Below are 27236 nucleotides of genomic sequence, written 5' to 3' on the forward strand. Positions count from 1 at the left end.
TCTTCCTGGCTAACAAGACCCCAGGAGAAGGCACTACTCCGTCTGTGAGCGTGGGGAGGGTGGGGCATTGGGGCCCCTACAGAGGATCTCCTGACTCAGAACCTGGGACGTGGCTTGGGCTCGGCGTTTGAGGTGCGGAGACACCAGGGTGGTGACAGTGCCTGTGCCTCTCCCTGGCCACACTGAGACTTTCAAACACCATGACCATCATCCTTCCTCCTCGCCACGCACGTGTGCCAGGGCCCACTGTACCACCATCACCAAGGCAGCTTAGGCCACCAGCCAGACAGTGCCGATACCACCCCCTCTGTGGTGTCGCCACCCCTCACATCGTGAGCATCGTCCAGGGCACCAAAGCAAGGACTGTGAGGACTCGCCAAAGCCTCCAGCTGCTGGGCTGGGGGGAAAGAGGCTTGTGGAGCTGTTCCCGGGCCTCCGCTCAGACCCACAGCGCTGTGGGTGACAGGAGGCAAGAGGGTGGCAGCAGGCCAAGAGCCCCAGAGCGGAGCCGAGCCATGTGGGGTGGCGCGCCAGTCCTCCTCCAGACAGGTTGAAGGCTGAGCAGTCAACATTGTTTTAAAACGTATATTGGCCGGCGCTGTGGCTCACTAGGCTAATCCTCTGCCTGTGGCGCCAGCACACCAGGTTCTAGTCCCGGTCGGGGCACCAGATTCTGTCCCAGTCACTCCTCTTCCAGGCCAGCTCTCTGCTGTGGCCCGGGGAAGGCAGTGGAGCGTGGCCCAAGTGCTTGGGTCCTGCACCCCATGGGAGACCAGGAGGAAGCACCTGGCTCCTGCCTTCAGATCAGCATGGTGCACTGGCCACAGCGGCCATTGGGGGGTGAACCAACGGAAGGAAGACCTTTCTCTCTGTCTCTCTCTCTCCCTGTCCACTCTGCCTGTCCAAAAAAAAAAAAAAAAAAAAAATACACTGCAGCCGTGCGATTGTGATTCCACACTGAGCTGGCTCCATGGCAGTGCCAGGCTGAGCATTTCGTATCACTGATATGTTGCCACTGTGGTGTGTGTGTGTGTGTGAGAGAGAGAGAGAGAGAGAGAAGACTTCAAGAAGTTCATGGGGGGAAAAGTGGAAGCGAAAGATCCATTTGAAGGCAGGCATGTGGTGCAGCGGGCTAAGCTGCTGCTGGGTGCCAGTACCTGTGTGAGCGCCTGGGTTGAGGCGTGGTTCTCCCCGCTTCTGATGCATCTCCCTGTTAGTGTGCCTGGAGGCCAGCAGACACCTGAGCCCCTGCCACCCGCGGGGGAGACCAGGATGGAGTTCCTGGCTCCTGACTTCAGCTTGGTCATTTGGAGAGTAAACTACTGGTTGGGAGATCTCCCTGTTGCTCTGCTTTTAAAATAAATGAATAAGCCTTTTTAAAATATATATACATTTATTTTGGTGCAAAAAATTTTGAAACCCATGTGTAGTTTTTTCACAATATGCATTTTCCATGAATTTCCTGGGATTCCTTGTATAGTATTACTTGTAGGACTATTGTATAATTTTCTACAATTTGTCTTCAATCTCAGGGGTCCAAAGGTCCCTTGAAAACAGCCCTGGACAGCAAGTTGGGAGGTCCTGCATGCCGTCAGGTCCGTGGCTGCTCATGCGTAGTTACCTTATAGGATCAGCCCTGTGGTAGCACTAGGAAGCCAGGGGATGTGGGGTAAGGCCTTTAACTTCCAGGCTGAATCTAAGGGAAGCTCATAGGAGGAGGCTGTGGGCCCCCGGCCGTGGAGCCAGGGGTCTGCAGCCCAGGCAGGTGCGAGGGGGTTGGCGAGGACTGCTGGTTCTCAGGCAGCATCATGCAGTTCAAGAAATCTTCATTGAAGGAGAGATCAAACCCCCTGCAGCACAGATCCAAGAGGAAACTCAAGCCTAGTAGCCCCCGAGGCCAGAGAGTCCCTGGGCTGCTTGCTCCCTCCACCCCAGTCCTGTGCCAGCTCCACCCAAGAGCCACCCAGGATGCACTGTGGGGTGGCCCAAAGGGAGCTGGCCAGGCCCCTCCCACCCCTGTAGGCATGCTGGTGTCTTCTCCAGCTCCCCATGGCTCACCCTGGCATCAGGCTGGTTACATGGGTGGCACAGTGATAAGTAGGCCAGGTCTGGCTGCCCCTCTGTCCCAGCCTCTGGGGTTCTCTCTGGGGGCAGCCCCCTCACCCTTCCCACATGGGTTCTGGGTGCCCAGGATGCAGGCCTTATCCTGACTCTGTAGCCTTGGCCTCATGACTCAGCCTCCTGGAGCTCGCAAGGGGTTCTGGGGCCAACAGCAGGGGTGTTCCAGTTGCCCCCCAGGGTGCCGGTGCTGGCGGCAGCAGGGTTGAAAGCCTCCGAAGTCTCCTGGGTCCAACACCCCGGCCGTCCAGCCCAGCCCAGACTTGGTTTCTGGCAGCACTCATGCCTGTTTCGCTTCCTCTTGGCTCTTCCGGGCTGTGCTGCGGGGACTGACTGCAGCCTCTTGGCCTCCTGCCGCCTGTCCCTGCTCTGTCTGTCTACCCCCAGCCTACCTCCGGCGGGGAGAAGGTGCCGCGACGACGCACTGCGTAACCGGAGGGAGCATGCTCTCCCGGCCTCTGGAGCTGAAGGCTGGACTTGGAAGGCCCTGGCCGCGGGGGCCAGCTGTGCCCCTGGATGGAGGTGGTAGCTACACCGCACTCCCTCCCCGGCCCCCAGCCGGCCCGGGGGAACCTGTTTCCCGGGCCTAGCAAGCTGAGCAGGCCCCGGCCCGCCCCGCACTGCTGGCTCAGGTTTCTCTACTTTCTGGTTTTCTCATCTCCCCTGCCCCAGGCGCCGCCCGCTCTCTGGCCCAGCCCCCACTGGCCCGCCCGGAACTGGAGAGAGAGCATTAGGAAGGAGTGTTAGGAAGGGGACGGGGAGGGGGTGCTAGGCAGCCAGTTGGGCAGCTCCAGGAGGGGGCAGCCAGTGAGGAGTCACTCATGGCCCAGGGCCAGGATGAGGTTGGGTTTAGCCTCCTCCTGCCCGGCCTGCCCCAGGGGCTGGCTCTGAGCCCATCAAAAGCTGGAATGACCCACCTCCTGGCAGCTCCCCAAAGCTGCCTCCAAACCTTCTCCACCAGCAATGTTCTCCCCAGACATCAGTGCCACTCTAAACCTTGCGCTTCCTCCAGACCTGGGCCCTCGGCCACCTCCTTCCTCCACGGGAGTGCTGGGCGGGGGAGGGGAGGCCCTCCCCTTGCCTGCTCCTCCCCCTCCTTCCCGCTTGGGCCTCTCGGATATCCCGGGCCTCTTTGGGAAACTCTATCTTCTCTGGGCCTTTGCACATGCTGTGTCTCCAAGCCTGGACCGACTTTCCTGTTTCCTTCCAGATCCTTTGGTCTCTGGATGGGCATCGCCTCCCAGGAAGCCAGTCCCCGTGGGCGGCTGGGTCGCTACAGATCCTGCACCCCGATCCGGACACAAAGAGATCCTGCCCAGGGCACCCAGACCCCTCTGCAGGCTCCCGCCTGGGCCCCCATCAGGCTTATCAGCCGCTGCTTCTCCTGGGAGTTTGGAGTGAATAAGAGAAGACACAGGCAGGGAGTTTCTGGCTTCTTACACCGCAGCCCCTCATTCCGAGGCGAGAGAGAGACAGAGAAGAGATGATAAGGCAGCTGGGGTGGGTTGAGTGGGCCTAAGCTTGGCTGGCTTCGAAGTGACCCGTGACCATCAGCCAGCCCGAGCACATCCTGTTTAGATAGAGGCCAGACAGCCGTCCCTCACCCCTTGGCCCTGCCCAGCCCCCGCCGGGGAGCCCAGGCCTCTAGCTCAGTCCCCATCTGGCTCCAGAGAGGCCTCCCCGTGCGAGTGGGGTGGGAACTCTGGGCTCCCTCTGCCTCCCTGGCAGAGGCTTTGCCCCCAGGTCCTTGGGCTCTGGGTCCCCGCTGCCTGGGCAGCCCCGCCCGTGGGGCAGTGATCTGACAGAGGAGGCCCTGCTAGCTCGCTGCTCAGCGGGTGCAGACCCGTGCTCCCCCTCCTCGGTCCCATAGCCCTCACGGCAGCCCAGACTCTTCTGTCACCTCCGCACATACTTCAAGCTTCACCTTCTAAATATACAAGAAGTCACATGACCGTTTCTCACCTTCCTGGCCCCGAGGCCAAGCTGGTCTCTGATGAGGCAAGGTCAGGAGCCTGCTCCCGGACGCCCAGCTCCGGAGCGCGCCCGGGGAGACGGAGGCAGCTCCTGCATCTCCTGCCCTCAGCCCTCCATTTGTTACGAGTCACAGCCGGTGCTCTGCATCCCCTCCCCACCCTTCGGAGTCTCCCTACTCCTGCCCACAGCCTCCTCCCCGGCCCCTGCCCTGGGCACACGGGCACGCTCTGCAGGGGCTGTACCTTTGGCTTCCCGCAGGCACCTGCATGGCCCCTCCCTCGCCTCCGGCCAGCCACATTGCTCAGCTACAGCGAGGCCGACCTGACCGCCATCCCCCGGGTTCTCGTCTCCCCCACCTTCCCTCTTCTTCCCTCCCAGCTACTGGCTGACTGACTTATTTTCCTGCTAAGCTGTCAGCTCCGAGAAGAGCTGTTTTGTCTGTTGCCACTTCTCCAGGAGGCAGAATGGAGACTGCCCATGGCAGGTGCTGCGTGAGTGACTGGTGCAACTCTGGGGGGAGCTGCAGCTCAGGGCCCCTCTGCACTCGTGCCCAGGGGCCAGGGGCTGCTTCCCCACCTCACCTTGGGGCCTGTGCTCCCTCTTACCTGGAGTGGAGGGGGCCGGGGGGTGCCATGTGCTGTCTCCCCCAACTTGAGAGCTGCACTGCAGAGCGGGTCCCAGTGGTGCCATGACTTAGAAGGCAGCAAAGCTCCGACCCGCTGAGTTCCCCAGGGGCGGGCAGAGTCCCCAAGGCAGAGGTGGTCCTTGGGGCCGGGAGAGGCCTGGACAGCCCCCGACAAAGCTAACTGCAGCAGGCTCTGGTCTTGTGAGGTTTCTGGCTGCCTCCCAGGCACACATCTGCTGCGCACACTCCCTCCATGTGTCTGTGTGGCCACAGTCCTGGGGGAGGGGGCCCCGAGGAGGGTCCTGCTGCCAGGCCTGCAAGCTGCGATCTGGACTTGCTTAGTTCCAAATGACTGGGGAATGTCCCTTCCGTGACAGCGATGGTGGGTGGCGTGGCCTCCCCTAGTCCCTCACTCCCAGCAGGGGAGGGGGGCCCAGAGGAAGGCAGCGCCCCCCCCGGGAGGGGGGAGGGGCTGGTGGGCAGATCCTGGGCACCCTGCCATCCCAGCCCCTCCCTAGGTCTGGCCCCAGGTCGCCCCCGGGAAGAGCTGCAAGGTGAGGCCGCTGACCGGAGCTCCACGGCCGGAGCATCCCACGTGAGTCTCCAGCGCCTCCATGAGCTGGGCGGTGCAGACTTCCACCTGAGGAGTGTTCCTTCCAGAAAACCTCCCTTCCCAGCGATGGCCTGAGTGCCTTGGAGAAGGGCTGGGTGGCAGGGCTGGTGCCAGGCATGTGAGGAGCTGGGCCTGCCCTGGCCACCGTAGCACTTGCCAAGCACTCCATCCGAGACGAGGAGCCACCTTGCTCACTGTGCTGGGCAGGGCAGGGCAGCCTGGGCTCTGCCCCAGGGTTCCGGGGCTTTCCTGTCCCATCAGGGTTTGATTTTCAAACATAACCGGCACAGCTGGCACCCAGGCCATACCTGGCCTTTGACTTTTTTTTTTTTTAAGATTTATTTTTTTATTTGAAAGTCAGAGTTACACAGGAGACGAGAGAGAGAGAGAGAGAGAGAAAGAGAGAGAGAGAATCTTCTACTTGCTGATTCACCCCCCAAATGGCTGCAATGACTGGGGCTGGGCCAGGTCAAAGCCAGGAGCCAGGAGCTTCTTCCAGGTCTCCCGCATGGGTGCAGGGGCCGAGCTTTTGGGCCATCTTCCACTGCTTTCCTAGGAGTATGAACAGGGAGCTGGATCGAAGTGGAGCAGTGGGGACTCCAACTAGCACCCGTATGGGATGCCAGCAATGCAGGCTGCGGCTTTATCTGCTGCACCACAGCACTGGCCCCTGATTCAGGATTTCCAGGGATGTCCTGGGTTGGGACACCAGCATTCCATATCTGAGTGCCAGTTCAAATCTTGGCTGCTCCACCTCTGATCCAGCTTCCTGCTAATGTGCCTGGAAAGCAGTGGAAGATGGCCCAGGTCCCTGGGCCCCTGAACACGTGTAAGAGACCTGGAAAAAGCTCCGGGCTCTTGGCTTCAGATTGGACCAGCTCCAGCCATTGTGGACATTTGGGGAGTGATCCAGTAGATGGAAGATTCTCCTTTTCTCTCTCTCTGCCTCTGCCTCTCTGTAACTCTGCCTTTCAAATAAATAAATATTTGAAAAAAATAATTAAAATCTTAAATCAGGGGTCGTGTGACGCAGGTTAAGCCAGCATATCTGGGACACTCACACTCCATATTGGAGTACCTGGGTTTGAGTCTCAGCACCTCTGCTTCTGATCCAGTTTCCTGCTAATGCACCCAGGAGACAGCGGATGACGGCTCAAGTACTTGGGCTCCTGCCTTCCACGTGGGAGACCCAGAGTGAGTTCCAGGCTGTTGCAGGCATTTGGAGAGTGAACCTACAGATGGAAGATCTCCCTGTCTTTTCTTCTCTGTCATTTTGCCTTTCAAAGAAAGGTAAATGAAAATAAAATAAATAAATAAATATTAAAAAAATCTGTTCCCTTAAGTCAGTCCTAGGTGTTTTTTTGTTTTTTTTTTTTTTAATTTTGCTTTGTTTTAAAAAAGGCAGAGTAGGGAGGCTGTTGTTGTGGTGTTGTAGTGCAGTAGGTTAACTCCCTGTCTGCAGCACTTGGCATCCCATATGGGCGCCAGTTTGAGTCCTGGCTGCTCTACTTGCAATCCAACTCCCTGCTAATGTGCCTGGGAAAGCAGCAGAAGATGGCCCAGGTGCTTGAGCCCCTGCGCTCGTGTGGGAGACCCAGAAGAAGCTCCTGGCTCCTGGCTCCTGGCTCCTGGCTTTGGCCTGGTCCAGCCCTGGTTGCTACAGCCATTTAGGGAGTAAACCAGCAGATGGAAGATCTCTATCTCTCCCTATCTCTCTGGAACTCCACCTTTCAAATAAATAAATAAATCTTTTTTAAAAATTAAAAAATAGGGGCTGGCGCCATGGCGCAGTGGGTTAATCCTCTGCCTGCAGTGCCAGCATCCCATATGGGCGCCGGTTCTAGTCCTGGCTGCTCTTCTTCCCATCCAGCTCTCTGCTGTGGCCTGGGAAAGCAGTGGAGGATGGCCCAAGTCCTTGGGCCCCTGCACCCACGTGAGAGACTCGGAAGAAGCTCCTAGTTCCTGGCTTTGGATCGGCGCAGCTCTGGCTGTTGCGGCCATTTGGGGAGTGAACCAGCGGACAGAAGACCTTTCTCTCTGTCTCTTCCTCTCACTGTCTGTAACTCTACCTCTCAAATAAATAAAATCTTTTAAAGAAATTAAAAAGTAAATAAAAACTAAAGCCGTCCCTGGCTAGGTGCAGAGAGGAAGCTGTGGGAGAGGCTGGGGTCTGGCTAGAGAACCAGGGGCTGCTGGGTCCCTTCTGCTTCCCTTGACGCCCATCCGTGGGGCTTGACCTGGAATTCTGGGATTGGACACAGCCTGCCTGGTCAGCCTCCCTGGCGCACTGCCCCCCACCCCCCCCACCCCCCAGCCAGTGGTTTTAGCTTTAGTTGGAGGACAAGTTCCTGCAAAGCTGCCAGAAAGCAGGAACCAGCCTAGGTGGAGGGATAAAACACCCCTGGAGGGAGGGGGCGGGGCTGCACGGGGAGGGACCAGAAATGCAGCGCTCACACTGCGCCCACCCGCCTGGCCCCAGGACCCCAGACTACCTTGGGGGAGCCTTGTTCCTGGCATCCCGAAGAATGCATTGAAGTATCACAGCCTGCCTGTGTGCTAGTACGTCCACCCCACCCCAGTCTCTGTCCCAGCCCACAGGGCTTGGAGCAGCATCCCAAAATGCCCAGCCCATGGGGTACACGGACAGTGCCCCCACCACTGATGGCTCAGCCCCTCACAAGCCCCGAGGGCAAACTGAGGCCTGCAGCCCACACCCCTTACCTTGACTTCTCTTTTTCAGAGAGTGATAGAGAGAGGAGGAGAGAGAGAGGGAGAGAAAGAGAGAGTTTCCTTCCGTCTGCTCGTCCACTCCCCGAATGGCTGCAACTGTTGGGACTGGGCCAGGCTGAAACCAGGAGCCAGGAGCTCCATCCAGATCTCCCACGTGGAAGACAGGAGCCCAAGGACTTGGGCATCATCCGCCAGCTCTGAGGTACATTAGCAGGGAGCTGGATGGGAAAATGATGGAGGAGTCAGGACTTGAACTAGGCTCTGTGACGTGGGATGGCTGCATCCCAGCAGTAACCTAGCCCACAGTACCTGCCCCATTGTCTTTTTTTGTTTTTCTTTTTAAATATTTGTTTATTTTGGAAGTCAGAGTTACAGAGACAGAGGAGGGGAGAGAGAGAAAGAGACCCATCCCCATCCGCTGGTTCACTCCCCAGGTGGCCACAATGGCTGGGGCTGGGGCTGTGCCAGGCGGAGGCCAGTCTGGCAGAAAGTGTGTGGGATGCCTTGGGAGGCTGTTTCTCATGATGAACCTTGCTGAGGGGATATTTTGGGGCGCCCCGCTGTCCGGGCAAGTGTCCAGCTGCCGCGCGCCCTGTCACCAGTTGATAAACCTCCGCCTTTCCCAGTAGCCCTACCTGGACCCAGGAAGCCAGACTGAATGCCTATGGCACAGGATGCTACCCAGCCCGTCCCTGGGGCTGGTGTTGTAGCACAGTGTTTAAGCTGCTGCCTTTGACACCTGCGTCCCATATCTGAACATAGGTTCAAGTCCAGCCATTCCTCTTCCAATCCAGCTGCCTGCTAATGTGCCTGGGAAAGCAGAAGGTGGCCCAAGTTCTTGGGTCCTTGCACCCATGTGAGAGACCCAGCTGTTGTGGTCATTTGCAGAATAAGCCAGCAGATAGATCGATCTCTCTCTCTCTCTCTCTCTCTCTCTCTCTGTAACTCTGCCTTTCAAATAAGTAAATAGTAAGCAGTAGTGTAGCTCAGTGAGGGGCCAAGGCCCTGCCATCCATGGTGTCTGCAGAGCCCCAGGGCTCCCGTGGCAGTGGGACGTGGACAGAGGCAGACCTCGCAGGGCCTCACTTGATCGACCCTAACGCTGGTGCCCACAGGTGCATGGGACGGCGGTGTGTCCCACCGGGGGCCACCAGCTCTGAGCCTGGCTGCGTCAGGCCTCATCCGTTCAAGCTGCTTCCTCACAGGCTGCTGGGAGGGCGCACACTCCCCTCCTCACCTTTGCTCTGTTGCACCTCTCACCATGGGTGACAAGGAGCCCCAGATGCCAGACTGGGGCACAAGGGCCTGCCTGGGGTTGCTCTGCGGGGGCCCCAGGAGGGCAGGGGTGGGACTGTCTTCTCATCCAACACAAGGACAGCCCTCAACTGCCCAGCCTGACCCTGTCTCTAGCCTTTGTCTCTGCTTGCCAGGTCTCAGGCCCCGCCCCACAGCACACTTGGCACGCACACTCACATCTGCACCTGCCAGCGCCTAGTCAGGCCCAGGAGGCAACCTCCCAGTCCTCTGGAGAGAGGGGTCTGCAGGGGAACACAAGTGCTGGCCAAACAGGTTGCATGAGACTCCTCCTCCCTCCTTGGATAGGTGAGCGCACTCTGGCTCTGACTGTAACCTCCAGTGCTCCAGCCCACGCTTCTTGCAGCTGTGCCCTGGGAGTTGGCCAGGTGGTGGGGCTTGCAGATCAGCAGCAGAGAGGTGTCCTGGAGACAGTGGTGTCTAGGCTGCGCTGGGGGTCAGGAGGTGACCAAGGAGGCAAGGCTGCCTGGAGGAGGTGACATTGATGCTGGGTGCCTATCTTGGATCTGTGCACAGCCAGAGCAGGGGAACTCACACAGTGTCAGAACCTGCTAGCCATTGGGCCTGGGGGCAAGGGGAGTGCCAGGGGCACTTGAACTCCATCTGAACCCTTCCAAGCAGCAAGGAGGCAAGGTGAGGGCAGATGCCCCTTGGAAAGGTCTTGGTAAGGCCCCAGCTGTAGGCTGAGGCCAGGTGAGGGGGTGGCCCCCAGCCCCAGGCACTTGGTGGAACTAAACAGAGGGGAAGCAGAGCGGCTGGGTTGCTGTCCCCTCTGAGAGCTGTACCCCCCCCCCCACGCTCCCTCTGTAGGATGCGCCTGTCTCCCAAGAGGTGCCAAACTGCAGGCTTCGGAGCTGCCAGGAGAGTACAAGGCCACAGGCTGGGCCCCACTGGTGCCTTCCACTCTCCTGGGCACGCAGGCTGCCATTCCAGCACGCCCAGGGGTGACACTTGGGCAGGGTCCACCTGCTTCCAGTGGGGCACGGGCTGCTCCCCAGAGACCCTGGCCCAGAGGGCCTCAGTCCCAAAGCGCCAGGGCGGAGGGCTCCAGCCTCCGCAAGCCTCTCTCCCAGGGCCCCATAAGTGAGCATTCCCAGCAGAAGGAGCAAGCACCCGCTGGCACAGCCCTGCCTGGGCGCTCGGACCCCCACGGCTGCGGCTCCTCCAAGGGCTTCTCTGAGCCGGCCTGGGGGAGACAGGGCAGGGAGCGCAGGAGGACATCCAGCCTCAGTCTCCCCCAGGGGCTGCCTGAGCTCCCGGCTGCCCTGCCCCCCCAGGTGTGGGGCTTCCGGCAACTCAGAGGCCCCTTTGTGCCTTATCGGCTGGGCCTCCTTGGTGACAGCACACAGATAAGCATCCCATTCTGGGCTGAAATTCCAGCCTCTGCCCACTCCACCACAGAGGGTCTAGCCCGGCCACTGTCACTCTCCCTGCTGTGACCTTCCACCCAAGGTCCCCAGCTGCACATTTGGACCCCTACCCACTCCAGCACCTTGGCCAGGCAGGCACAAGCCCTACCCCCAGCACCCGGGCACACACCCGCTCTCATTACCCCTGACCCTCCCCCACGTGGTTGACAGCAGGGCCCCCTCCCCGCTGCAGCCACAAAGCTGGGGGAGGGGTTGCAGTTGGGGCCCCTGACCTACCAGTGGGAGCCCGAAGCACGAGCGCTGACCCCTGGATGATCCCAAAGACCCCCCGGGGCGACCCCAGACACACCCCCGTGAGGCTTCCTGGACCACCCCTCTCCGGGACTCTCAGTCTCCAGCCCCAGCCCGGTCTTCTTCTCTGTCTCCCCCTCCCCCCTCATTAAGCCTCCTAAACCCGCCAGCTCCCTGAAGCAGGAAATTGCATTCTGCCAAGATTAAATGGACTTGAACGCCCTGCCTCTGCCCGAGAGGGAGGGGAGCCGAAAGCAGCCAAGTTTGTAGGGAGCGGGGGCCCGGGACACCGAACCCCAGGTTGGGGAGGGGGGACCCAGACGGCCAGGACAGCTCAGGGAGGCGTGGGGCTTCTGAGGGCAGAGGGGAGCAGACGGGCACGCCGGGAGGCCGTGGCTGCGGCGGTAATGAGGAGCCCAGAGAGGAAGCCGCTCTGTGGGGGGGCAGATTCTGATTAGGTGGGGGAGGGGCAGGGGCGGGAGGAAGCCGGGATTGGGAGGTGAGCAGGACGCCTGTCAGGGTGAGACCCAACCAGCAGGAAATGGGAGATGAACCTCGAGGGGTGGGCTCTCTGCTGCTGGGAGAGCAGAGGGAGGGGCTGCTCGCCTCACCTCGGAGTCCCCGCCTGCCCGGCTCTTGCTGCAGTCAGGGACCCTGTGTGCCCCTGGGTCCCTGGGGAGCCCCGAGCATCCCCTGCACTGCCCAGAGTGCGGAGTGGTCACTGGGAAAGGCCACTGAAGTCAGCCCTGTCCCTCCAGGGCCCAGGCCCCATCGTCCGCAGCAGCCCTGCACTGCACCATGGGAGGGGGCAGTCCTCCCCATTTCCCAGGCGGGAACTCTGAGGCCACACTGGCTGCCCCCTCCCCAAGTCATAGGACACCCCCACACAAACCAAGACCACAGCCAGACAAGAGGCAGCGTGGGGGTAGCAGGCAGGTGAAGGGGCCGCTGGCTGAGGGCCAAGCCCTTGGGGGTCACTCTTGGAAGCACTGTCCTGGAGTCATGACCAAGGACCGCAGTGCTCACGGAGCACCCACTGTTGGCAGCAGTGGGCACTGGGGTGTGGGAAGCAGCTCCATCCATGGGCCAGGTCCTCCAGGAAGAGTCAGCGTGAGGCTGAGGAGCGACCGACCTGTGGCGCCATCAGGCAAAACTGGGCCAGCGGACAGCAGTGGAAAGTCCCACACGCGGCAGGGCAGGGCGGGGGGCTGCCCCTCCCATCTACCCACCCAGGGCCACCAGGGCTGTTTGTTCAGATGCTGGTGCCCATTTCAGGCAACCTGAGCCGGGCAGGCAGCTCCCCGGGAAGGAAGCTGGCTCCATTCTGGCGGCTGGTGACAAATGGGCCTCACCTGTCCAGCTGTGGGAGCTGGCCCTGGTGTGCTAGGAGGAGCTACTAGTTCATCCGAGGCACCCTGCCAGGCCCCGGGGGGAGACCCGCCTGCAGGGAAGGGACACAGCCCATCCTGGTAAGGCCGACGTGACAAGTGCCCCGTCCACCAGTCTACTCCCAGGATGCTCCGGGCCTGAACGCTCCGCCACCACTTCCTGGTTGGGGTCTCGGTCTCCAGTGGTTCAGCGGAGCTCACGCCGGCGAGAGCTGAGCTGAGCTGACCTGACCCTGTCCTACAGGTCACTGGTGGGCAGTGACCCAAGGCCCCGGCCCTGCCCCATCCCGGCTCCACACCCCCAGGCTGTCCGCTGAGGACCAGAGGTGCCCCCAGCTCTCCCCCCCACCCCTCTGAGAGAAAGGCTGTCCTGTCCGACAGCTCTCGGCTGAGCGCTGTCCCAGGCCTGGCTCCTCAAGAGAGGCCCCGCATCCGTCCTCAGGATCTCCTGGGCTCTGTCTTCCTCTCCAGAGGACTGTGGGGTCCTCTCCTGGGGACGCGCGGTCCCCAGGTCCTGGCACCATCGGGTAACAGCGCGGCCAATGGTCTGACCACAGCTGTAAGTCCTTTCCCAAGGCTTTAAGGCAAACTCGTTCACCGCCTCCCACACACAATGGTCTGCACGCCCGCTCCAGGGCCTGAGGGGGCGGTGGCGATGGGGGGGGGGGGTAGCCACACGTGGCTTCTGCTGCAGGGAGCTCAGGATCTTCCTGGGAGACAGGACTGGGACCAAGGAAAGAGATGCCATGCCCTGACCACCAAGAAACCCAGAGAGACCTGGGTGTCCCACGTGGTTGCAGGGGCCCCAAACATTTGGGCCATCCTCCACTGTTTTCCCAGGCGCATTAGCAGGAGCTGGATCGGAAGTGGAGCAGCCAGGACTCTAACCAGCATCCATATGAGATGCCCGCATTGCGGGTGACGGCTTTACCAGCTATACCACAGCGCTGGCCCCAGTCTCCCAGTCTCCCAGTTCTGAAGCAATGATCTCCACCTCTTGGCTGGCAGAGAACAAATGCATGTGTCCTGGGTTTGCACTAGCACAGCTGCTGGCATTTCTTCAGCTTCTCTTTTACATGCCCGAGGGAGGTGGGCCTCCGGCCCCAGGTCCCTGGTCTCGGAGCCCCAAGACTCTCTCTGCTGGGACAGAGCCATTCAGCTTTTCTGGTGTTCGGGAGGCAGGCCGGGGCAGGGGTACCCCTGTGGAGTTTGCAGCCTACATCTTGCATGGTAAGTGTACACCAGTGTGCAGGGCCGGCTGCTAGCTCGGAGCCTACACGAGGGGAGACACCGGAGCCCAGGGTCTGAGCCACCAAGGGTCTGGGACGGCGCTCCCTGCGCTCCCTGCGTTCCCATCGTGCTGACCTTTGGGAAAGCCCTGGGTCAGCCCTGCCTTCTCCTGCTGGTCTCTCACCCGCGCCGGTCACCTGACGCCAGGGCCAGCAGGCTCTCTTGCTGCCCAGCTGGACATCGCTCCAGTTGGTGCCCAGCACAAGTGGGTTGCCTGAATGGAGTCTCCAGGTGACCCTCGGGTCTCCAGCGTGGAGCTCTGTGGGAACACAGGGACCCTGCTGGGGTCTGGCCCTCCCTGGGAGGGCATCTCTCCCGGGCTGTGAAGCAACCCCCTCTGCTTATCCAGCTAGGGCACCCCCGCCCCATGCCTGCCATCCGAGTATCAAGGGAAGGCTCAGGTTCCAGGGTCTCCCACTTAGGATGCCCCACCTGTCACCTAGAGCTTGGTCTGGTCTCTGTGCCCCAAGCCTAGCAGGGGGCTTTGTGAGCCTGGGTAGAAAGGAAGATGGGGGGGGGGACAGTGCCCCTCCCTCCCCATCCCCCAGGCACCACTGCCTCCCCACCAGAGGTCCTGGCTTAATCCCTCCTCCCCTGCCGCTCCCACCAGCTGGCAGGAGGACAGGCAGGAATGAAGTATGATGCCTGCCACCGAGCACCTTATGGCTCGTCTGGGCTGTGTCACAGACTTCCCATCCATCCGGCACACGGCGGCCCACCAACCCCAGTGTGCAGGCACCTGTGGACCCAGTGCACCAGGGACGCCCTCCCCAAGGTGCAGCAGACTCCGGCTGGGGCTGCTGTTTAGTGGAGGGGGGGATTGGGGAGGGCAATGTTTACCCCAAAAGACTTGTCTGCCGTCTGGGGCTCCCGTACCCTGGGTCCGGAGGGCCTCAGGCCAGGAGTCCTCTGCAGCCTCCCAGGTCAGCTGGTGCCCCTGTGCACATTGCCTCTGGCACCCATCCGAGGGCGCTGCCGTCCCTGGCTGGGAGAGCAGGCCCAGGACTGCTGCTCTAGGGAGGCTCTGCCCCCCGCCCTGAGGAGCAGGCCCCTCCCCCACCGTAACCCATGGGATGGGAGGACCAGCACAGGGCAGGGCTGAGGGAGGGGGTAGGAGTGTTCCCTCCTAACACCTCCTCTTGGGGTTGGGGGGCCGCCGGTGGGAGCGTCAGCCTGCTTCAGAGACAAGTCCACGCGCGCAGGAGTTAACTGCAGACAAGGCAGGCTCGGGCAATGTGCCTGGGACCCCGCCATCCCGAGACCCAGCCACGGTGCCTGGGGCAGCGGGGACATCTGCCTGCCGTGCTGGGATGTCAGCATCTCTTCTCCCAGCCAGAAGGCAGGCGGGGGCAGGGACGCCAGCCCTCAGGAGTTCAAGACGACTGCACTTCCGAAGCAGGTGAGCAGGGAGCCAGGGCTGGGGGAGGGGAAGGGAGCGGCCAGTGTCTGCATGCCCTCTACCCAGAGCTAGCCAGCCCAGGGGTCCCCTAAGCTAAGCTCCTTAGCACCAGGGCACAGCATAAACAACATCTGTCCCCTGACATCCTGGGGTGGGAGCCCTGAGGTCATCAGGTCCCTGGGGACACAGCGGGAGGCCTGGGAGGGTCCCTGCTGCCTGTTCCCAGTCCCACAAGGGCCTCCCAGATAACGCCGACCTCTGCCTGTCAAGCCGTGTACTGCGAAGACAGCTGCCCTTCTCTCCAGGGGCTGGTCTCCCTGGAGGAAGAGTCAGTTGAGGCGGAACCACGTGAGCCTTCCCGCCAGCCCCTCTGGCTCTCTACTTCTGGCTGGTGCCTGCACGCCGCCCCCCACCCCCCAACCTTCTAAGATTCAAAGAAGAAAAGAGAAGAAACGAGGTGTCTGAGGATGAGGATTGAGGGGTGGAAATTACCTCAACTGAATTTTAAAAACCCCTGGCTGGTTGCCATAGTAACAGAAAGGTGCATCCCATCACCATGGCAACAGGCAAACACCAAGGTCTGCTGCTGGGATTGGGGATTTGGGATGTGGCCGGAGGGGGTGGGCAGAGGAGGCTGGGCAGTTGGGGGTGGGGGGCAATACAGCTTGAGATCACTCACCCCCCCCTTTCCAGGGAACCCGCAGCCCAGGCTGCAGGGAAGAAAGAAACGTGGGGAGGAACCCCTGAGCTCCTGCCGCCTGCCCATCTCTAGGGTCTCCAGTCTGAGAGTGTGGAGCGGGTCCTAAGCCTGCTGAACTGGGCTCCTCTTCGGCTGGAGCCTGGGCCTTGGGAGACTCGGGTCTGACTCCTGAGCTCAGGGAGTTAGAGTCTGGGAGTCAGCACCACTGGTATTACAGCTGCGGAGAGCAGCCCGCACCTGGCTCCACCTGCACGATGCCGACGCACACCGACACCTGCAGGAGACTCTTCAAGGCGGCGGTCATCTCTGGCGCCCTCGTCTCGTCTCCTGGGTTGGAGGGGGACCCCTGCCATGCAGACTCTGGTGTAGCACGGGGGCCAGCACGCGCAGGAAGGAACTGAGGACACTCAGGAAGCCCTGCACGGCCTGGCTGCCGGAACCGCAAGCGACATTTCACAAGTTCTGGTGCAGGCTCAGAGTGACCCGTGCAGCCTTTGGGTCCCAGCTGACCCCCAGACATCCAAGGACCCGTGCTAAGAGCTGGACACTCAGGCTCGTCGGCCCTGGCCAAGCCTGACTCCTGGGTTACCCGGTGACGCCAGAAGATGCTTGTTAGATACACCTGGGAGCATCGTGGCTCCCGGAGTCTTGGGCTTTTCCATTAATGCATTAGTGTAGCTGCGCTTCCGACAGTAGATGGGCTGCCTGTGGCCTTGGAGAGCTGGCTGCGCATGTGTGGAGTAGGGGTGGGGGTGTCTGCCTCCTAGTCTGCCAGCTTCAGGCAACTTTGCTGAAACCTGGATTTTCAGCCCACCCCCGGCGTTCCCTTCAAGGGAGAGCATGGCCTGGACCAAGAATTCCCAGGAGACGCTGGAGCCTCATGCAGGCTGCCCCGGCCCGGCTGCCGGGATGCCGGGGCTGCCTGGGCTAGAAGTCATGGAGGGAGGGAGGGAGGTGCTCCTCACTGGAGAAGCGGGAGAAAAAGCACAGGCACTCCCAGGCCTCCTGCAGCCCCGACTCGGCCTGCTCTCCCAGGAGGCCCAGTGCTAATATCTGGAAGGGAGGCAGAGGTACTCCTGCCCCAGCTTCCCTGGCTCAGCGCAAGCCTCAGAGAGCTCCCCAGCCCAACTACCCCCACCCAGGCAGAAAGCTTGGGACCAGGGCAGGCAGTGTGGTGCAGGGGACAAGCCTCTGCCTGCGACGGCCACATCCCACGATTAAAAGCACAACTGGGACTAGCAGGGCCCAGCCCTAGGAGGGGAGATTGGGCCCAGGGCTACCCCTTTAGGATCCTGTCTCCCTGCTATCCCAGGTCACCCCAGGTTAAAGAATTCTGAGGTCCTGGCCGGCGCCGCGGCTCACTAGGCTAATCCTCCGCCTAGCGGCGCCAGCACACCAGGTTCTAGTCCTGGTCGGGGCGCCGGATTCTGTCCCGGTTGCCCCTCTTCCAGGCCAGCCCTCTGCTGTGGCCAGGGAGTACAGTGGAGGATGGCCCAGGTGCTTGGGCCCTGCACCCCATGGGAGACCAGGAAAAGCACCTGGCTCCTGGCTCCTGCCATCGGATCAGCGCAGTGCGCCGGCCGCAGCTCGCAGGCCGCGGCGGCCATTGGAGGGTGAACCAACGGCAAAGGAAGACTTTTCTCTCTGTCTCTCTCTCTCACTGTCCACTCTGCCTGTCAAAAAAAAAAAAAAAAAGAATTCTGAGGTCCCTACCATACCACCTACAGCAACACCTATTCGCTAAGCACAAAAACCAAGCCGGGGGCCCTGGGGAGCCGCCCCCATCTTCCCTGAGGAGGAAGCTCCTGGTTGGGGTCAGACAGACCATTTGCCACTCAGACCTGGAAAGAGGTTCCTAGCTCTGGCTGGAGCTAGGCCAGAGAGAGGGTGTTGGCACTGACCCTGCGGGGGCGGGGGGACCTGTGCCCAGGCCACACCTCTTGCACATGTAGGGATGGCAGGTGCAGTCCAGCACAGGCAGGCGCCAGAGACCTCTCTCAGAGCAGGGCCAGTCCTGAGCCTGCATGGGTCTCCTCTCTGCCCTCTCAGGGGCCACCGTTGACTGCAGCCCCTAAACTGACCAGTGGCACCCTGCTGCACCCTGCGCCAGTGTGCAACGCAGGGAGCACCTGGGGCGGAAGGCAAGAGGCTGAGCCAGGGCCGAGGGCTCTAGCTCAGGGACAAGTTCTCCTCTGCCTCCGCCCTGCACCAAATGGACCCGGCGGTTCTCTCAGAAAGCTTGGCGGGCAGCCTCCAGGCACCCATGAACAGGAAGGAAGGCGCCCCGTGGCCCACTGAGGGACTCCTGCCCCAGCCCAGCGTGGCAGAGCTGGCCTGGGTGGGCTTGGAAACTGTGGGTGACCTCCTGGTCACCTGGGCCCCACATCGCGAGCCAGGAACACCCAGGACCTCCTGGGCTCACTGGCACTGATATTCCACCTGCCATTTCAGAGCTACCTTAGCTAAGGACTGTCCCGAAGTGTGGCTTCAGCCTCACTCTGGGGACAGCAGCTGTGTGCACCGGAGCGGAGACTAAACGTGAGTGTCTCTGGCCCAGGAGACACGTCCCCCCAGCCGCCCAGGGCTCGTACTCACCGCTGCAACAGCTGCTCACGCTCTGAGTTCAAGGATTCCAGGACGTCCTGGGTACCGTACACATCCTGACCGAGGACCCCGCCGACGTCCCGAAGGCAGGCGGGGAGAAGCATCTTCCCCTTGGACACAGCGTTTGGCCAGGAACTGGACCGCTCTGCACTGCTGCCGCGTCTCCTCACACTTTGGATATCGTGTTCCCTGGGTACGATTCTTAGCCCCGCCTGGAGTGGTGTTTGTCTACACCACGAGGAGAGTACTGAGCCGCCTCAGGTGTGCTGTCCGCCGGCTGACCACCCAGGGGGCCGCCCGGGCACTGTGTTCGCCAGCACTCGCGTCCCTGGGGTCTGCAGCGGGCTGTCCTGCAAGCCCCTCTGGTTGGTGGGGTCTTGGCCTAGGTGTTGCCAAAGTCTTGATGATGTGGAGCCAGTGAGGCCAGGGTGGCATCGTCAGCAGGAGGGGGCGGAGTCAAGTGCAGAAGGCCCCTGGCCCCAGGCCCAGGATACCCAGGCTTGCAGTGGGGACAGCCAGCATGGTCATGGACTTGGGGAAGGGGACAGGGGATCGGCCCTGGTCAGGGCAGCACCTTGCAGGCAACTCCCTCAGCACCCCTACTCCTGGGCCAGATCCCATTCCAGCCCTGTCCCCAGCAGGGAGCCCGGCCTATCCAGCCTGCCCCTGCCTGTAGCCCAGAAACTCAGCTCTGCCCCGGGAAGCTCCAGTCCTGTGGTTTTGAGGCTGCCTCTCCTGCTCCCAGGACAAAGGTTTGGGCTGGGGCCTGACAGATCCTGCTTATCTCATCATAAATATTTATTAGGCTCCAGGGGCCAGAGCCTGCAGCTGGCCCGGGCGGGGTGGGGGGGCAGATGCTGCCATGGTCTGCGAGCGCTTCTCTAATTGAGGGTGTTGTGAGAGGAGAGTGCCACCTGGGCCTTGCGATCCTTGGGGAGGGGAGGACAGATGGACAGCGGGACAGAGGCAGGGGGAGTCTGGGGACTTGGGTGGAATCCAGCCGTCAGGCTTTCCCGTGCACCCCAGGAATGTGGGGGAGGAGCCAGAAGAGGCTGAGGCTGGGGAGACAGGCTGCCTCGCCACCCCCCCCACCCCCCCCCGCCCCAGTCTCCAAGCTGCCCACACCACACCCCCCCAGTTCTGCTCCCAGAGCTGTGTCCCCAGCTGGTGTGCGGCAGGGGTTAAGATGCCCCTGGGGACACCAGCATCTCCAGTCCAAGTGCGGATTCCAGACCGGCTGCTCCACTTCCCATCCAGTTCCCTGCTGATGCGCCTGGGAAAGCAGCAGAGGATGGCCCAAGTGGCGGGGTCCCTGCCACCCCAACGTGGGCGACCTAGATGGGATTCTGGGCTTTTGGCTGACATAACCTTGGCTGTGGTGTTCATCTGGGGAGTGAACCAGGAGATGGAAGAGCTCTGCCTTTCAAGTAAATACACAAAATCTGTAAGACACAAAAGGAAGCCGCATCCTCCCTAACCTTTCCCCTCCTCCCAGTTGCCTTCCGGATCCTGTACCTCCCTGTCCCCTCCTCCAGACCCCTTTTCTCACTGGGCACGGGCACTGGACACGGTCAGGTCAGAGCAGACCCGCAGCGCCCGGCTCGGGCTCTCCTCCCCGGCGCTGGTCACTGGCAGGCGGGTGGGCCCCACAGGTGGAATCAAAGAGGAGCTCTGTGCAGAGCTTCGCAGCAGGGAGCTGGGGCCTTTGTCTGCCCGGTCCGGGGAAGAAGGGGCCGAGGGGCACATTTGGGGGCCCCCTCCTCACTGCCAGGCAAGCCGAGTGGCAGAAGAGGGGAGCAGCCTGGGCCCAGAACACCCCCAGGAGGTAACGAGGGGCTGTGGGGGAAGGGACAGCCTCAGGCACAGCCTTGGGGAAGCCGCCTCCCCGGCCCAGCCGCCTGCTCATTAGTGGAAGCCTGGGGGAGAGGCGGCTAAGTGGGTCAGGCCCCTCCCCCAGCCTGCCTGACAGGTGTGGGTGGGAAGAAGGATTGGCAGCCCATTGTCCCCCAGCACAGCCAGCCCCGGGCTGAGGCCCCTCCCTGGGCCCTGCCCCTCGCCCCTCCAGCCCCCTCCCTCAGCCCCAGCCCTCTAATCCCCCAAGCCTGCAGCCCGACTCCGAGCCCCTACCTCCTCCCAGAGACCTCCCCCGCGAGCCCCCTTCTCCCTGAGACCCCCTCTGTGGCCTCCTTTTCCTGAGCGCCCTCACTGCAGCCCCACCCCCTCCTTCCCGCCCCGCCAGGTGCCCGCCCCGAAGTCAGCCTCCCTACGGCATCCTGCAGACCGAGCCACACCTGGGAGGAATTGAAATCCTAGACTCTTCCCCACCCCCACCGAAGAAGCAGACGTCCCAGTCCCAGCCACGGGCGCAGTAAAACGCGGCTCAGCCGGGCCCGCCGGAACAAGCATCCAGGTTGGAGCGAGGGAGCCAGGCAGAGCACGGTGCGGGCTCTGGGCCAGGGCTTTTCCGCACTCCAGTGCCCGGCAGCCACTGGCCCTGGGCGTCCACTCTGGGGTCCCAAACTCCCCTCTGGCCCACAGTCACGGAGATGAACTTCCTGGTGCATCTAGCTCAGGAGTTAGGGACATGGGGTCTGGCCGGGTCCCCCCTCTAAAATCAGGCTGGACTTGAGGACAAGTTGGGCAGAACCACTGTCAGCTGCCCCCAGCCCTCTCCTTGTTGTCCTTGGCCAGGCTTCTCTTCAATCCAGAACCTTCTAGGGCTCCCTGTTTCCTGTCAAGGCCTCCTTTGGCCCCAGGACAAAGGGTAGAATAGAGAGGATTCTCTGCCACGTGAGATGTCCGGATGAAACCCAGTTCTAGGGGGGGCCTGAGTGACTACCCTCGTCCTGTGCAGCCAAACCCCACCCTGGCCCCAGGGTCAGGGTGGGGTCTGGCAGCACAAGGGTTAATCTCAGGGTTTTTCCCCCCGCCCTCTCGCTGTGCGCCCCCCACCCCACGTGTGCACAGTCAAATTCCAGGAACGCTTTCCATTAAGGGCGCTCAGAGCAGATTTCATTTACATTAATAAGAACCAGAAAAATCTGCAGGGGGGGTGGTGCTGGCGTGTGGTTGCTGCTCACGTTTTGCATTGAGTCTGGGAGATGGCAAGGGGCTCTCCGGCTCTCCGGCTGGGCCAGCCGAGGTGCTGGGGTGAAGGTGTAGGCTGTCTCCTCCTCCAGGGGGACCCCTGTCTGAGGGAGGAGGCCAGCCCAGCTGATCCTGGAGGCTCCTCCCCTCCCTGATGACGGGGTGGCAGTCTGAGGGGTGGCCAGGCCCAGTCCAGGGCAGGGTTCAGCACGCCAACCCGTGTGGCTGGGCAGAGTCAGGTGCGGAAACCTGGGTGTCCCTGTGGGAGCCTCAGGTCAGCAGGGTGAGAGGGGCGCTTCCCCTCCCTGCGAGGCGCCTGCCAGGGTTTCAAGGGAGGTGTTGAGCCATGAATGGACTGTGGCTCCTCCTTGCCCACTTCCTTACTGTGTGGCTCTGCTACCCCTGAGCAGCCACTGGCCCAGGGACCTGTTCTGGGGGGAGACCCCTAAGGGCCACCTCCTTGGAAGGGGGAGCCCAGGAGGGACTGAGTGCACGCGGGGGTGCGTGATGGGTGGTGGCTCGTACTCCTGTCCCGCTGCGCCCCGGGCACTCCCAGCCTACTGCCAGACCAGCTTCCCTTCCTCCTTCAGGGGCACCAGGCACACCTGATCCCCAGTGGCTTGGGCCAGAGCCCGGTGATACTTGTGCACGAGGCCACGCCTTTGCAGCCGCACCTGGCCCCATGTGCCTGACGATGGGCCGTTGGCCCCAGGAGAGGTGTGTAGGAGCAAAAGCAGGCTTCATGCACTGGGGTCTGCAGGCATCTGCACATAGCACCCCATGCACTCCCAGGGTGCTGGGCAAACATGCGCACACTGCGACTGGAGGACCAGGGGCCTACGTAGATGTGCGCATGTGCAGACATTGCAGGTCTGGGCAGCCTCAGCCCAACCCATGGGTGGGGGAAGAGAGAGTGGGGAGTGAAGCCCCTGTTCGGGTGCCCTCAGGATTTGGGTTCAGCCCTGTCTTGTTCCAGGCCATGGGGATGCAGTTGGCTGTGCTGGGGCTGGGGGCCTCCGGCTAGGCTCCCACACCTGCACACCCTGCTGCAGGCCTGAGCCAGAGAGTTGGGGGTAGGTTTAATTGCATCCATGAATCATTCTCAAATAGCTTCTGTCCAGGCAGACCTGGGTGGGTGATGATGCCTGCCTGCTGCTGGGAGCCTGGCCTGGGTACGAGGGTGGGGGTCCAGGCTAGGCCTCCTGGCTGCTCCTGTCTCACCAGTCTGCCAAGGCCTCTGCCACCAGCATGCAGAATTGTGCTGGGCAGAGCAGAACCCGCTGCCCCGGCCCCTCCCCGGGTGTGGTCCTGCCCCTCGGCCTCCTGTGTTCTTGGCTGCTCCTCTTCCTGGCATCCTCTAGGCCTCCCTCTTTGTCACTACTTGTCTGGTTATTTTTTTCTTTTTTAAATATTTATGTATTTATTTATTTGACAGGAAGAGTTAGACAGTGAGAGAGAGAGACAGAGAGAAAGGTCTTCCTTCCGTTGGTTCAACCCGCAAATGGCTGCTACAGCCGGCGCACTGCGCTGATCTGAAGCCAGGAGCCAGGTGCTTCTCCTGGTCTCTCATGGGCCATCCTCCACTGCCTTCCCTGGCCACAGCAGAGAGCTGGACTGGAAGAGGGGCAACCGGGACAGAATCCAGTGCCCCAACAGGGACTAGAACCCCGGGTGCCAGCGCCGCAGGTGGAGGATTAGCCTAGTGAGCCACGGCGCCGGCCTAAAGATTTATTTACTTGAGAGGCAGAGTTACAGGCAGAGAGGTCCTCCATTTGCTGGTTTATTCCCCGAATGCTGCAATGGTTGGAGCTGAGCCAGTCTGAAGGCAGGAGCCAGGAGCTTCTTCTGGACCTCCCATGCAGGTGCAGGGGCCCAAGCACTTGGGCCATCCTCAGCTGCTTTCCCAGGCCATCATCAGGGAGCTGCACAGGAAGAGGAGCAGCCAAGACTCAAACTGGTGCCCAAGTGGGATGTCGGTGCCGTAGGCAGATGCTTAACCTACTATGCCACAGCACTGCCCCCCCACAAAGGTTTATTTAGGGCCTGCCACTGTGGTATAGCTGGTAAAACTACTGCCTGTGGTGCCAGCATCCCTTATGGGCATAGCTGCTCCATTTCTGATCCAGCTCCCTGCTAAAGCAGAAGACGGCCCAAGAGTTTGGGCCCCTGCACCCACATGGGAGACCCGGAAGAATCTCCTTACTTTGGATTGGCTCAGCTCTGGCCATTGTGGCCATTTGGGGAGTGAACCAGGGGATGGAAGACCTCTCTCTCTCTCCCTTTTACTCCTCAAATGGCCATAGTGGCTGGGGCTGGACAAGGTTGAAACCAGGAGTCAAGACAAGAGCTTCTTCTGGGTCTCCCACGTGGGTGCAGGGGCCTAAGGACTTGAGTCATCCTCCACCTCTTTCCCAGGTGCATTAGTAGCGAGCTGGATCTGAAGTGGAACAGCTAGGACTCGAACTGGCATTCATACAGGATGCTAGCATTGCAGGGAGTGGCTTAACCCTACTTGTCTTTTTCTCCTGCATTTCCCCAACTGTCTTCTCACTCTCCACAGGGCCCTGGGGTCACCCTGAGGCCCAGCTCACTCCAGGGTCGGGGTGTAGCAGTCTAGGGCCTGATCTTGTGCCTGCAGCTGGGATTCATCTCCACTGAGTCTGTTGACCTAGGGTCAGCAGGGCAGGGACAGCTGGGTCAGGGCCCAACAGCAGCCAAGCCCAGTAACCTCCAGCAACTGCTCTGAGCCATGGCTTCTGTTTGCCCCCTTGGTTTGTTATGTATACCCTCTTCTTCAAACCCAGTGGAAGCAGTGTTTGGGCCAAGCAGGATGGGAGGTCGCTGCCCTGGCCTTGCCTCCTGCTGGAAAGTTCTTTCTGGCTAGGTGTGCCTCCCTCCTAATAGGATTCTGATGCAAGTCCACGAGTCCACCCCTGCTGCCACATTTTGGGAGGCTGGCGTGGGGGCCTGCAGGCATCCCCTGCTTCTATTTGGGTGCCCTGGGAAAACTGGCTCCAACTCCCCCAAGGCTGCAGGGCAGAAGCTACAGGACTGATGTGGGCTGTCAGGAGCGTTTTTCTGTGGGAGTCAATGATCATGAAGAAGTGATGGGAGCTTGAGAGGCAGAAATGCATTTTATCCACAGCAGAAATTATTTACCTGAAGTACCTTTTAAAAATATTCATTTTTTAAAGATTTTATTTGAGAGACAAAGTTATCTATAAAGAGAAGACAGAGAGGTCTTCCATTTGCTGGTTCACTCCCCAAATGGCTGCAGGGACCCAGGTACTTGGGCCTTCTTCCACTGCTTTCCCAGGCCATAGCAGAGAGCTGGATAGCAAGAGGAGCAGCCAGGACTCCAACCGGTGCCTGTATGGGACGTAGGCGCTGTAGGTGGAAGATTGGCGCACCATGCCACAGTGCTGGCCACTACTTAAAGCACTTATACACAGGGCCAACTGTGGGGACAACTTCCCCTTCTAGCCACTTGGGGGGGTTCTTGTGGGAAGATAAGAATTGGGTAAGGGGCCAGTGCCGCGGCTCAATAGGCTAATCCTCCGCCTTGCGGCACCGGCACACCGGGTTCTAGTCCCGGTCGGGGCGCCGGATTCTGTCCCGGTTGCCCCTCTTCCAAGCCAGCTCTCTGCTGTGGCCTGGGAGTGCAGTGGAGGATGGCCCAAGTGCTTGGCCCTGCACCTGGGAGACCAGGAGAAGCACCTGGCTCCTGTCTTCGGATCAGCGCGATGCGCCTGCAGCAGAGTGCCAGCCACGGTGGCCATTGGAGGGTGAACCAATGGCAAAGGAAGACCTTTCTCTCTGTCTCTCTCACTGTCCACTCTATTAAAAAAAAAAAAAAAAAAAGGAATTGGGTAAGGGTCAGTGCTGTGGTATAGGGTAAAGCCGCCGACTGCGATGCCAGCATCCCATATGGGCACCGGTTTATGTCCTGGCTACTTCACTTCCGATCCAGCTCTCTGCTGTGGCCTGGGAAAGCAGTAGAAGATGGCCCAAGTCCTTGGGCCCCTGCACCCACCTGGGAGACCTGGAAGAAGCTCCTGGCTTTGGATCGGCTCAGCTCTGGCCATTGCTTAGCTCTGCCATCTGGGAAGTGAACCAGCAGATGGAAGACTTTTTCTCTCTCTGCCTCTCTGTAACCCTGCCATTCAAATAAATAAATCTTAAAAACAAAAAACTGAGTAGGGGACCCTTGGGAACTTGCAGAGCTAGCAGACTTGGCACCAGCCTGGCTCAACAGAGAGGTTCAAATCCCAAGTTCTAGCCAGTTCTCCTTGAATCTCAGACCAGCAAAGAGGCCCTGGAAACCTCCAGTACCTCAGGACTCAATGGGACACCTTCCCACTACCACCACAAAAACTAGCCTGGCCAAATGATGATAGAGTGCTGCCACCTGGTGGCCATCAGTAGCACAGTGTCCTTCTCTGTACCACCCCCCACCCCCCACCCCCCGTCCTTGAGTGCATTCAGCTCTCTGGAATCAGGGTGGCTGGGCTCAGGGCGCCCTTGGGACCACCAGCCAGACTGTGCATGCCTAGGGAGCTTAGCTCAGGCCTGGCTGCTCATCTGGGCTTTGAAACTCGTTTGATGCATGGCCATGACAGCTGTTACTGGATGGCCCTCAAAGCCCTGCACATTGCAGCAGCTGTCCTGGCCAAGGGCAATCTGGACTTGGGAACCTTGGAGGCTCCCTCTGGTTCAGTAAGTCTCTTCCAAACTTGGGATTTGGGATTCCCCGATCCGTATGTGCAGCTCTTGCCGTCAAACATGCCTGCATGGGGTTGCAGCAGACACACAGGACAGTGGGAGGCTACCTGGGCCCCTGGGGCTTCATCCTCAGCACCACCAAGATCTAAATATGGTCTTCCATGAGACCAGAGCCCAAAGGCACAGCCTGTCAAACCCGAGAACCAGCACAGTATAGCAGCAGGGTGAGGGCTGTAGACCTTGGCTAGGTAGGCTCATTAACAGGTGTGGCTGTGGAGGAGCATGCTGTGAATTGGAGGGACCATCCAGCTTTCCTGAGAGGGCCCGGGCCCTCATGTTCAAAGGCACCCTAAACTGTTCACAGGAGCTCATCCAGGGCTTACAGCAGACACAGGCTTGAGCAGCTATGAAAAGGCACCATGTAGAAGAGTGGCTTTCCTGGACGCGGACATCAACCCAGGGCTCAGGAGGGTTGGATGGAAGGCTACCAAGTCAGTGCTGGCTGTGCCTCCCCACAGAAGACGCTTCCCTCAGCCTGGATGAGCCAGGTCCACGTAAGAGCAAGCTTCCCGGATCCCATTACGTGGGGTTCACACTGTCAGAGGTCTCCCAGTACGCTGCTTGTGATGGCTGCTAGGGAGCAGGGAGCAACAGCTCCCCGGGGTTGAGGGCTCTGGAGGTAGGGCAGCTCTCTCCTCAGGGCCGCAGAGCCTGGTAGACCAGAACTAACATAATACTCCCCACCACAACTGCCAAACTTGGGCTCTCACTTGAGGTTCCCAAGTCTCAGTCTGCAAATCTGAGGTGTGGGCATTTTTGCATCTGCCTTCACCTCTCCCAAACAAAGCTATGACTGGGCTCGAACTCTCCAAGGCACCAAGAAGTAAGTGCAAAGCTGCAGGGTCAGACTCGGAGCTTTGCTTCCTCCACCCCAGTGGAAGGAGACCAGGCATCATTTGAGTCACGGTGGAGAGCAGGTTTCACTCCACAGAGCAGCGACACGCCCACCCT

The 27236-nt window shown here is 60.7% G+C and overlaps 1 long non-coding RNA gene across 1 annotated transcript; it reads right to left on the bottom strand.

Annotated features, from left to right (window-relative positions):
• Nucleotides 1–1373: 1373 nt before the first annotated feature.
• Nucleotides 1374–4213, bottom strand: LOC138844097 (uncharacterized). The gene is made up of 2 exons (XR_011379527.1): nt 2511–4213; nt 1374–1850 (listed from the first exon to the last, which is right to left on the bottom strand). It is a non-coding gene; the product is annotated as an uncharacterized lncRNA (long non-coding RNA).
• Between the last annotated feature and the right edge of the window lie 23023 nt (nt 4214–27236).

The sequence above is a fragment of the Oryctolagus cuniculus genome, chromosome 10, assembly GCF_964237555.1.
Source record: "Oryctolagus cuniculus chromosome 10, mOryCun1.1, whole genome shotgun sequence".
NCBI classification, from domain to species: Eukaryota; Metazoa; Chordata; class Mammalia; order Lagomorpha; family Leporidae; genus Oryctolagus; species Oryctolagus cuniculus.